This window comes from Larus michahellis, chromosome 2 (genome assembly GCF_964199755.1).
Source record: "Larus michahellis chromosome 2, bLarMic1.1, whole genome shotgun sequence".
In the NCBI taxonomy this organism is placed as follows: Eukaryota; Metazoa; Chordata; class Aves; order Charadriiformes; family Laridae; genus Larus; species Larus michahellis.
The window spans coordinates 91,726,660-91,739,937 of record NC_133897.1 but is presented as its reverse complement, the minus strand read 5'-3'; positions in this window follow the sequence as shown (position 1 = coordinate 91,739,937).

The window sequence follows — 13,278 nt, the reverse complement described above, 5'->3', positions numbered from 1 at the left end:
TTGGGAGACAGAAGAGAGGGAATACTGTATTCAAAGACCATGTTTAACAAGTAGCCACAGGACAGAGCTGGACTTTTAAGACAAGTTATTTCCTTATATCAGTTTAATTCAGTGTGGCTTCTGTAGAAGAGTTTTGGCTTACCAATTTACCTCCGCCAATTTACACGGCTATTAAAACCACTATTTTAGGCTACAGAGGTTTTTCTGCATAAATATCACTACCACAAAAAATACTCTGACTGGGTCACAGTTCTTTAATATTCAGAGAATTTCTATTTCCTGTCTTTGAAATACGGCATTACAACTTTGTATCCTATCCATCAAGTACCCTGTCAATTTTAATGTAACAGGGCATTGAATAAATTAAGCAATTCTATTTAAGAGTAAGGCATCAAACTTTCTTATGAAAACATTGCACTTACAGGCAAGAGAAGAGGTAACACACCATGTACGTGCAAGTAAGCATTTATAGTGAGCTTAACTGTTATCTTAATCATCTAGTAAAAATATAAGTAAAAGTTACTATGAGTCCAGTTACACTAATACCAATATTTACAGCACAAAATGAGTCCAGTTACACTAATACCAATATTTACAGCACAAAACATACAGAAAAGTCTCATTAATAATAATACTCGTAAAACACTGCTATTCAAGAAAGCCTACTAAAGTCTACCCCTTTTCTCTGGTGTCACTATCGCCCTCTCATTTCCCTCTAGCTCCTCAGGTTGATGGCACCAGGCTTCCTCGGGCAAGAAAGGGCATCACAGCCAGTTGTCAGCATCCCAGGATTTTCATCAGGGTTAGGTCAATGCTGGTAAGTGGGAGCACCTCCCCTGGGGCTATTTTTTTAAGATTTCCTATCACAGCCTGCCTCCTCCTCCCTGCTTCCCAATCAAAGTCCGGGAGCTGCAGCTGCCCTCCCCCAGCCCCGTGACCCCGCAGGGGCTGTTTGTCTGGCAGTGACTACATAGGGGTGCCAGCCCCCTGCCCTGGGCGCTCCCAGAGCGAAGCCAGCACAGGGAGGCCACAGGCACGTGGCCACCAGGCAATTGCTGCCACAGCTAAAACCAGCTCCGGCCAAGGCAGGGCCAGAGCCGTCCTGAGACCCCGCACTGCCAGCTCGCCACCAAGCCTCTGGCCTTGTGCTGGTGGTGGCAAAAAACCATATTTACTGGCCTACATGTTAATGACTACAGGAGTTCCTATGGGTGGCCGGCCTTTCAAATCATACTAGATGTGAAGAAGTGTTAAATATCAGTGAAACAAACAACATATATAATACTGGGTGCATATGAATATTTTAAAGGGTGGAGAATACATGTTAGGTCTCCCATTATGAGATTTTTCATGGATTTTTTAGTTTGTGGAAACTTGGAAAAGACTGCAAGATAGCACTAGAACCATCTTCCCAGCCCTTGGCAAAGTAACCCGTACCTAGACTTGATACTTGCTTTTCTTGGCAGGTGTGTATCTGTCCCTAAAAAAATCCAGTGGAGAGGGCACCACAGACTTCATGCATTGCTACCTGTATTATTACAGGTTTTTTGTGCTCCTTTACCTAAATAGCCCTTGTAACACCATAAACCAATGCCTTCTTTTCCTAACTGCAATGGAGAGCAGTTGATTTTCCCCATTTTTCACCTATCTGTACTGCTTATGTAGAGAGTAATCATACTTCTTTTTTTTTTTTTTCAATCAAAAAATCCCAATTCCTTCATCATTTTCTTATAGGTCACATTTTCTACACTTTCAGTAGTTCTTGTTCTTCTCTTCCTGATTCCCTCCTGGTTTCGTGTCACCTACAAAACCCATTATCATCTTTATCTGAAGGATCTCAGATACTGCTTCATTCCAGACCTCTCTTCTCTTCCCGAAAACATTACCTTCATTGGGTGAGATCAAGGCATGCCTTGCTGACATGCCCTCAGGAGTGCCTGGCTGCCGTCTCAAGTTCAGTATAGCTAAAACAGAGCTCTCAGTCTCACCTTCAAGCTGTCTCTTCCCTGCCTCTTCTCCGGATTCTTAAAAGACTCTTCCCGTCCCGTCAGTCTCAAACACCCGTAACCTGGGCGCCAGGTTTAATTTAGACTCTCTGCGATGCCCACAGAACCATCTCTAAAACTTGGCCTTTTTCATCCACTCATGCTGTTAAAATTCTCATTAAGGTCACAGTTATTTTACAGCTCACTTACTGTAACATCTTGGCCCTGACAAAGGCATTTTCGTCCCAGGCATATCTATTTATATACTGCTGCCAAGACTGTCTTCAAAACCCACCAGTTCGATTAGCTCATGCAGCTCTTTGCATTTTTGACAGTTCCCCTCACAATAAACAAAAAAACCAAAATCATTTTCGAAGACATTGACAGCTAATTGTCATTCTGTGCATCATTTTTCATTTATTATCCAGGGATGAGGTTCAAGCTTTAATTAGTCCACGTATTGCCCATCTGCTTATTTGTTCAAAAATGCTACCCTTCAAGCCGACATGGAACTCCCCACAGACATGCATAACTTAAGGCTTTTCTCTTCCATGCCCCGCTTCGTGCTGACCTCTTCACTGTAGTGCCTAAAAATCCCCCTCAAAAAAACCAACTGATAATGATTGATCTGCTAGTGCGTGGGAGACAAGTCCATTTGATTGGCATTGTCCCATAATCTCCTTGTACATGCTGGTTTGTCTTTATTTTTTTGTACCCTTTGTTATGGACGGACAATATCCTCTTTATCTGTAGTGAGCGCCGGAGCTGTGCTTGGGTGTCCTGAGAACAATAATGGTAACAAAATTAATAGTTATATTGTACCATATGGAAGCTGAACCGATCCTACCCAGCAAATAAATTCCTCAGCTAGGATCTTGCACAAACGTTGTCGTTTAGAAAGTTTAGAAAAGCACAAACGTCTGCCAACATTGCAACATATTTTTTCTCATTAGAGTTGCAGAGGCAGTAGTCCTGCTAAAACTAGTATAATTATATATAAATGATGTTGGCAGACTTCATAAAATATGTCAGAAGGACAGAACCAGATGTTTCCTGGCCTGCGTATCCTCAATAGGTTGTACACCATCGCTTTGCAAATAAAAGTGAAGTCCTTGTTAGTGAAGTCAGTTTCTCTCTTCTTGCTGAAAAGACCACCTGTTTTCTCATATTGTATGGAGACTAGTACATAAGTTATCAATTAAGTTTTCAATCACTCAGGCCTTCTAGGCAATTCTGCTAGTCTGACTTTGTCCATTTTCTATGTTAAAAATGCCGGGGTTTGTTTGTATTGAATCCTAAATGTTTCCTTAATCCTTGAATATTGGGTAAATATTTTAAGTCATTTGTGGTTTCTATCCTGCCTTGAAAACTTAAAAGCCTAAACCTACTTATCCCGTTTTTCTCTTCACAGTTTCATATAATTTCCATTACCAATGCTTTTTTATTATTCCTCAGGCTGTAATACTTGCTTCTACACACATACAGGTCCCTTTACAATTGTATGAACAAGTAGTGACATAAACCCGAAACCTACTTCTCCAAGGTTAGGTGCTGTGGTTTCTAGAAGCAAACACATATACTTTGCTGATAAAAGCAAATGTACATTAGGTACCCTGCATCTCAAAGATTACTAGTAATTAGGAAAAAACACAGTAAGAATAAGCTGTTGAGGAGTTAGCATGGGTTATCCAGCAAGTAACTTCACTTAAACATATACACATCTCCAGAAGCTTTACCGTTAGAGCATTAAGGAAGAATCTACTCATAAGGAGGGAGGTACCAGCCCCACCTACTATACACCCTAGGACTTCTTGATAGACGTTTCCTGATTAAGTGGTTGGTGTTACAGCCCGATTCACACTGCACTGATGAGATTTTCTCAAGCAATGAAGGCTCAGGGTTATATCTTTTTCGTCTCAAGTTACATATTCTGCTCTTGTTTATAGAGGCTGAGATGAATTGCAAGAAATCCATTAAGTACAACTGCCTCAGACAAGTAGAAGCTATTAGGATCAACATAGTTTAATTCTTTCTGTTTTTTCTTGTACTCTGAGTAGGGGATCAGAGGAAACTCATGCATGAGGCCTCATTCCTGATATTTGCAAACATTCTGATATTAGACTCTTTCTCCAGAAACAAGAAAAAAGAATCTGAGGTCTTTTTTTGCTGGTGAATAAGTCTTTAACTGGACTTATTCACCATTGAAACATTGATCCAAGTATATACCATGAAAGAGAGCATTTAAGACTGGTGAGAGATTGTCTCCTGAAAAAAAACCAACTTATAAATAGTTGCCAGCCATTGGTTGGGAAAATAACAAATGGGCTCTTCCATACTTGTTCATATAATGACTTAGAGATGTCTGGGAATATCTGGTCAATGGAAATCTTTAAAGGAAGAAGGAATGTCCTCCAGGTTACCCTCATTTGCTTGCTTTCCACATTATGTATCATCTCCATCTGGGTTCATATACCAAGGATCATCCAATGGTCCCAGTGAGCAGTCCTTTATATAAACCAGCAACAGAGGTTTTGTGAGGAAGTTGCATCTTTACAAACATCCTTGGTTTAAGCTGAGACAGGAGACATACTGTTTGACATTCCACAGCTTGATATACCAACCTTTGCCAGCTCTGTAATGGAGCAGAGTGACGTCTGGCTTCAGGCATTGCATAAGTGCAAGCTGACATGTGGCGTAACATTCCGAAACAGTCTGAAATCTGTGGCTGACAGATTTATCTGGAGGTTACAGATGACCATCCAGATGGACTGGAAGTCTCTCCTCTGGAAGGTATGCAATTGCTATTTGCAGTCAATTTGAGCTCCAGGGAGTGACAATTTGCTTCAGTTTCTTATCCGATTCAGCTGTTTGTAACAAAGCAGAAGTTCAAGGACTGTAGCGTTGTCCTGAAAGCTACAGCTTTGAGTAAGTGAACAGACATAACTGCATTAACTCCATACGCACAACCAGTTGATGATCACTTTCTGTAAACATCCTTAGCACTGGGGAAAATCTGAATATTACTTCGCTGTGAATCACAGTGCTGTGAATCACTTTATTGGAAAGAAAGAGCTCACAGTATGGAAGCATGCATCCTGAAGGAAGCTAAAAAGTGTCCTTAAGATTTTAAAAAAGAGAGAGAAAAATAAAGGAAAGGAAAGTTACCATCTTAAGTCTGAGGCAATCCAGTTTTCTCAGTCAAAGACAGAAAAAAATACTTTTATTTTTGTTTTGGAGAAATTAATTGTCAGTAGTAGACTTTTCCCTTGATTTCCAAAGATGATTCTTATCAATCAGATATCCAATAAAGCAAGGCTATATTTTTCTTCACATGCTATTCATGAAAGACATCCATGAAAAGGATGAGAAAAGCCACAAAAAGAATCTGTAATTGCTGAGAATACCCGAAAGAGATTACTTCTAGGGCCTGACTAATGATTATTGTAGCCCAAACCTAGCCCAAAAGGTAAAGATGATATCTGAAGACAGCGTTTGGAAAGAACTGTCACTTTTCTTCAACGTATCAACCTTGGGCTATCTTGGTTATATCATAAATTGTTTGCATTTGTAAATGATGTTAGCTTTTTAAAAGGAAAAGAAAATTATTTTCTTAAAGCATAATCAGTTGGTTATCACTGCAAATGCATAGGTACTCTGTAGCTGTCTGACCCCAGTATTTGAAAGGCTTCCACCAAAAGACCACAATATATTTAGGCAGATATTCTTCCTAGAACTTCGCATGTCAGTGTGTTCGGTTGTTTAAGACGTTTGTGCCTTCAAAAGAGAAAAACATCCACTGAGTTCTCCTCTCTTTAGAATTTTTCATGAACCCTTCATCATTACAATCATTATAGCAAATTATATGGAAAAATCAGTAATTGTGAGGACCAAACTTCCAGCGTTACTCATGGAAACTTAGATATACTTCAGAAAATTTAGCCTTTTATAATTTAGCTTGACACTGAAATGTGTTTACAAAAGCAGATGCTTTGTTCTGTCAGTAAGCAGTATTTACATAATAATGTTAGTTTGCTAGGCACAGTTGGACTGAAATAGTGGAGTACTTACTTTACTTATTTTAATCTGGCTTTTGGAGTTCTTTATCCCTGGGAACAGCTGTCATTAGAAAAAGCTGTTTAGCTTTCTTAGCATCTGGAATGGTAGTAGCTGGTGTCCTTTTTGAATGACTTCAAGATGTCTTCTCTAATAAACATCACTACCTTGTCTGCAGGACCTAAATGGATTGTTGATTGATGGCCCTTTACCCCGATCATTGATTTTTCAGTCTTTGGGGCAGTACCAACTATAGATGTCACCTCTTGCAAAGTTCTGAGATCAATTGGGAGCAATGTAAGAGCAGAACAGTGTGTACTGATGTCATGATGATAAAGGTGAAGGCTTCTTGAGAGAAGCTGCAGTGTATGACCTCATGATTCAAGATCTGTATCTTTTTTGTTTATTGGGTGTTCATCGTCTCAGTCTCTAAAAACTTATCTGAGAGTTCTTGAAACTGAGGCCACAGGATTATTAGGTTATTTTAATTAGCAGTATCCTGCAGATAAAGTGGGAAGTAAATTTGCTTCTGCACCTTAGTAAATTCAAAGGTACGTTTAGTCTGGATACTACTGAAGAGGAGATAATTTACACCAACAATAAATTAACTGCAATCATTTTTAGAATTATGACTGTAGTTTGGGACGATGATGTAGAGCCTGTTTCAGTGTTGCCACTGCTATATAAAGGGATAAAGAAAATATATTACATGTAAGGACTAGATTGCCCTTAAAAGCTGAGCTAGCTGAGGAACAAGCTTCACTGATGTTCCTACTAAAATGGTATTTTGACGTCTGTTTTCAATCAGGAAATATAAGCAAACAGGATCTTTCTTTTTTCTTTTTCCTTTTTTTTCTTTTCTTTTTCTCTTTTTTTTTTTTTTTTTTTTTTTAACCCCTCTACACTTTCTCTACCTCAGAGCAGGAAGTTCAGCACTAAGAACCAAGTTGGTCCAGTTCCTTGCTGTTGTCTGCCTTGAGAGCTACATCCTTGCTGACAGCAAGAGACAGATCATAGAAATCAGAGATAGAAAACCTTCAAGTTCTTACTTTTTGCTTTCAGAGAGCAATCTCATTTTGTTGTGAGTGTCCATATTTCCTTCTCCAGGAAAAGGATGACTGACAGGTGGAGCAGCTGAGTGTTTTTTCTTAAAACAATGTGGACTGAAGCTCTCCCCCTCTGGGAGGAGGATGAGCCTCTCGTGTTTTGAATCCATCTTTTGAAATCACTGTGATGTGAAATATGCTGAGAAATATTTTTAAATAAAATCAGAATGAAAATTGGTAGATTTTACAAGGGATTAATTCCGACTGGCTTGAGAAGGACAGGTTACAGAATGAACTACAGATGAGCAGACATTCAGAGGCAGTGTGAGGGAGTTAGATAACTGCTGTCACTCTTTCTTTTACATCCTCGTTGCACGAAGGGCTGAAAGAACTTCTATTACTGATCATACACTTGGGCCAATCAACAGTACTGTTTGAAGACTTCAGTGTGGTATACAGTGGCCCACATGTAGCTAGAGTGGTTTCCATACAGATGAGCACTTATAGAAGAACCACAGATTCTGAGTCATCAAAACAAAGGTCAAAAAAGGTCCTTCTGCAAAGTTAATAGCATCTGTTCAGAGAGCAGGAGCTTTAAAGCTTAGATACTTTTTCTTTATCACTGAGTTCAGCACTGACAGCTCAGTCACTGAGCCAATTTTTGTTCTGATACCGACTTAGGGAATACAGATTGCTGGGGTTTGGTTTGGTTTGGTTTTTGGTTTGTTTTTTTTTGCTTTGCTTTCTGTTGTTTTTGTTTGTTTGTTTGTTTTTTTCAATCTGGACAAATACTTGCTGTTTCAAATGAAACGGTTTAAGTCCCTGCACTAAATAGGTCTAAGAGTTAGACTTGCTTGTCATTTTTATAGAATCATATAGAAAGATTTTAAAGACAGTCTGATTTCTGGCCTACAGGACATTCAGTAGATAAGATAAATTGTCTTTCTGATGAACTCAGATTTCACTAGTTATTTTGAAAAATAAGCATAACACACAAATGATCTGGTGCAGTATAGCAGTGCCCAGAAGGCACTTCCTAGTGATTACACATAGCCCCACCCACCACATATATGAAAATACATAGAAAGAAATATTACTCACCATCATAAGCTAGAGGGTGTAAGAAGCAGGGTCTGAGAAAGGAGTATATATAGGAAAAGATAAGCCTGTGACACAAGGATGATCTAGTGCAAACCCAATCTTAGCAGATAGACATCCTCTTCCAATTAGTGGTGCCTGTAGAAGAGGTTCTTCTCTCCCAGCCACTTGTCACCATCACCTTCAAAAGTTATGGCCACTCCTCTGCTAGTGGTGTAGGTTGCACATGTCATGTAAAACTGGCCAGGTTACCTTGGACAATTTTAACTAATTACACCAGATTTACACCAGATTAGGAAAAGGAAGGTGTTGCGATTATTACAAGACTGTGATATACCTGAAAAATATGTAAAACTTTCTCATCCCTAGTCCTCCAGCTAAAAACTGATGCTTGGCACGTCCAGAGCACAAATGCCAAATTCTTTGGCCCACTCCACATTTTCCCATTTTCCTGCCTGTTGATGAGGACCAAGTATCAGATACTCCTGTGCTACCATATTTCACGTCCAAGCCATAAGACCAGTATCTCTGAGAAAGCTGCATACAAGTGAGTGGAGGGGGTTGCTCCCAGGGGAGCAACATTTCTTATTTTTATGTAAATAAGAAAATCACCTATATTATTTAGTTGTGGCCAAGCTTCTCTGAAATATATTCAATGACCCAGAACATATGCCCAAGTACTTGGACCACCTCCATCTCTCTTACTTGCCAAGACAAGCAATAGCAACCATCTATACAGACAATAGAGGAATTCCAAACCTCAGTTCATACTGTATAATTGCCTTATATCAGAGAAGGGATTTTTCATAAGCTTGCAAAATTTGCAAGGTTTATGTTTTGTTGATGTAAATAGCATACAATAGACTCACAAATGAGGACATTTAACTGTTGAGTTATGCTTCTTTGATTCAAGATCATAGGATTGCTTTATTTTGCTGTAAATCTATTGCATATTTCATTGCTACCCCATCAGTGGAACCGGCTGCATGAATTTCCTTTACCAAGGGAAAATACATTTATTCCTTCATGTAAACATTTGTGTCTTTTCACCTGTTCATGTACAATGGAATCAGGTCTAATAAAGTAATTTAAAGTGAATCTCCCCTCTTAACCAACTTACACAAGCGTAACACATGGCTAGCAACTGACTCCAACAACAGGAACTGCTACATGTGCACTAGATGGAGGTCAGCATCGGAGCCTGAAATGCCCAAACCATGGTCACCATCTGCTCGGCACCTTTCAGTAACAGGTCTCAGGTGTCATATCTGATGGAGCACTGATGGGAGTTTGCCTGTGTCTGCAGCCGCAGCCAGGCAGCATGCAGTATGGCTTACCAGCATGCTGCTGAGCCTCCATCAGCTACAGGTTCTTTCTGTTGTGTAAATGAGGCCCTATGCAAAGAGAAGTTCCCAAAGAGCTCCATGCATTTCATCAGCACCTCACTCCAGGGGACCAAGTTCCTCTGAGGCAAGTCCTTCTCTTCATAGCAGCTCATAAAGTCCATATGGGAGTTAATAGCCAAATTTCAGAGGGATCGTCACTTCCCCTTCCCTTTCTGTGCTACCTCAGAATGCTGGAGAAGGGTTTTGCCGCTGTGCTGGGATAATGAGCTGTCTGTCTCAATCCTGTTGTGACTCTTCCCTGATGCTGATCTTGCCACAGCTGCTGCATGGCTCTCATACTTTTTCAACAGGACAGACAGCATATTAATCTAGAGCTCAAACACAAGGACCCCTTCCAAACCGATGTTCAAAAGAAGTGTTTAATCTCCCTTCACTACAAAGCACAATACCATGATCCAAGTGGGAAAAGGTGGCATAAGAAAATGCTTGATGTATTGCACTAATTTCAAATGCAAATTGAATATTATTTTTTTTTTTATAAAGGCCAAATCCCACCTTATGCACACACTATTGATTAAGAACTAGCTGACGGAGATCTTTAACAGAGGTATTGGAAGAGCATTGTCCTTCACAGAGGGGATTTTCTATAAAGGTTCTCATCTACATTCAAATCCATTCAGCTTCTCCTGGCTAGAAAAGTAGACAAGAAAGCAAGCCACGTATTCATCCAGCTTTTCATGCACTATCCAAAGGTGGCATGCACCACATCATAAAAATGTCTGTAGTAGGAACTACAGAGGATATTGCTGAAGTAAAGATCAACACGTGCCCTTTTGTCATCCGAGCATTCTACTGCTGGTACCTTTGACAGCTGCAGATTGCAAAGCTAGTTCTTCCCAGCCTTTCTGGATGAACAAGATACTTGTCTGCTTCAAGTAGGCTATCTTTTGCTCTGATGAGATACTTATCTACATAGGAAAATGAACATTTACCTGTAACGTAAGTAACGTATGTCTCGGACAATACAGAGCAAAGGGTGTTATGCAGCTGGTAATTGTTATGGGAATGCTTTTTGTAAGCTGCATTGATTTTAAATCACAACATTTCACAACAGGATGAGACAAACGCTGGCTTCTCGTGTGCCTGTATAGTTTCTGCGCTGATTCTCCTAAAAGCTGCCTGTTGCACATCAAGCAACCAGAAACACACGCAGGATATTTCTGAAGCATTACAGTGCTTGCTACAGTACTCAACACAGTAATTAGCTACAATTCTAGAGTAGCACATACAAGAGGACTTCAAGCTTCCTGTCAGTAAGTTGCATTTCTTCTCTGTATCATTTTTATTAATCTCCCAGCAAAATAAAAGAAAGGATTAGAAAACGTTAATACAAAGGGTAACAAATCCATCATTCCACAGTGTATAGAGCAAAAATAAACTTCCCTTTTGCGTTGTTAAAGTCTATGAGCTACGCTACAATAGGCTACTGTATATGACATTGATGCCAGAGCAAGTAAGGAGAGAGCACTGATGAGTCTTGAAGGAGAGAGTTTAGGGGGTTTTTATGGAGTATCACCCTACCCAGGTCTCATATTGTACTTTAAGAAGATAAAAGTTTGTGGAGTGGAGATAACTGCCGAGCTCTCATAAACATAGAACACTGTAAGACATTTTATTTAGTGCCATCTGACATACTAACGAAAGGGCCAGTGCTACACAGTACCATTTTGTGCATATTTTATCAAGCAAAAAAGAGCTTACTGAGAAGCATCTAACAAGAGACAGAGATATCTAGAAATCTCTGGGAATAGCAGGGAACATCCTTTCCCTAAGAGAATTGCCAGGAAAGCACTGCAAAACTACCTTGCTTCACATTGTTAAACTTTATACTGACAACTGTTGTAATAGATGAAACAAAAATCAGCAAAAAGATAAATAACAATAGGTAACGTTTGCGTGGTATAGGGTAGGTAGGTGCATGCATGCTCTGCCGTGATTGCTAGAACATGTGAGGTCTCTTTGGCCCATGCTTCACCTAATGAAATGTCATATGAACAGAGTAGCAAGTGTTGACTGGATGACAGCTGGCTCATAGTGTTGGCTAGGAAAGCTGCTGAACACAAAATGAAGAGTGGTTCATCATACCCAGCAAACCGAATCACACGCTCACATCTGAAAGGGACATTCAAACAAGATGCGTTTTCATACTAAGTCATCTGGCTAATGAGTGACATCAGATCACTCTTGTGGGAGAGAGCACAAAAGCTCAGCAATAACTCCCAACATCATACTATGCCAAAAGGACAGATAAAGATAGCAGAAAGCAGTGATCAGTTGTAGCAGGCTGAAATTACTTCTGGCCGCAACTTTAGTGAAACCAGAATTCAGATAACACAGCCAGTGTCGATATTTGTATTTTAAAAAGGGCTTTGAGAATTCAAGATGATCAAGAGCCACAAAAACATTCTGTAGTTTGTGGGAAAAGGTTCTTTGATAATTCAAACTGTCACTTCATTACAGGTGAAAAATGAAAGGCAACTTGCTCACAGTACACCTATCTTTATTGTGGAAAAATTAGTGAATACTAATGGGGCGCTGAAACTAAAGGGGAAAAAAAGGTGCACCAGTGGGCAGAATCCCACGTCAGACAAATTCAAAAGAGAAAGTAGGCACAGCTTTTACCTAATATCCTAGTCAACTGTAAAGTTCCTCAGACATGGGTTTTTCCGATCAATAGACAGGGAAGATGGTGAAATAGAATGGGTGGCAATATGGGGCCATCTTACGGCACGGGCTCATCAGGGGGTGGGGACTGCATTGCAAAGAGTGTTCTGACACTCGATTGTGGTAAGTTTCATGAAACTGATGCACATCACACCCCCCTGCTTTTCATGCAGAAGGTGAACCTAGTGAACTGGATTTATTGTGCATGGAAAAGCTTCTGTTTCACGCACAACACGGACTCACAGCTCTGGGCCTTCTAGATTATTAAGACAAGTGTAACAGGATATACAGGAGGCCAGCCAGTGTAATCCAATGCTTCCTTCTGCCATTAAACTCACTGAGTCTATGATAGCATAGCCTAAACAATGGCAAATAGGTAGTATTTACTACCACAGTTGAGATCTATGAACCTATTTGGAGTAGGGTAATCAGAACTTAAGTATTTGAAATGCTAATCATGTTTACCTCCTTAATAACACCTTTTAAGTCAAAACATAATTCACTTGGGGCTACTGATTTGCTGAGTCAGACAATTTTGTTAGCATGCAGCACTCCAGGGCCTTACCCCCACAAAATTTACTGAGTTGCTAGCTTACGCTACTTCGTCCTGTAGTATATATTCTTTGTTCCAGTATTTTTTTGACATGCTAGGTTCAGCTGTTAACTGTTCCTAACCCAGATCCTCTTTCTTGATTTGGGCAAGTAATCATTCACTTATGTTTTCTTCTGTGCAGAAATACGATTGCCCCAAAGAGAATGCGTGCAAGTATCAAAGGGTGGTAGTAATGTTTCCTGCTCCAGTTAAGCAATGCAGGTATCGGTACTGTTTCTTTTATATTTCTGCATGCCCTTTGGTGTCTTATGTAAAATATTTTCACTGCACACGTTCCCCGCTTTGTGGAAAATTTTTTCATGTTCCTCTTGAATACTATGATCAATGTCACACATCAGATTCTTGCACAGAAAATTAATATAATCTCTGCCTGGTTTCAAGAACACCTCACATTAAATCCATGCAGTTAGAAA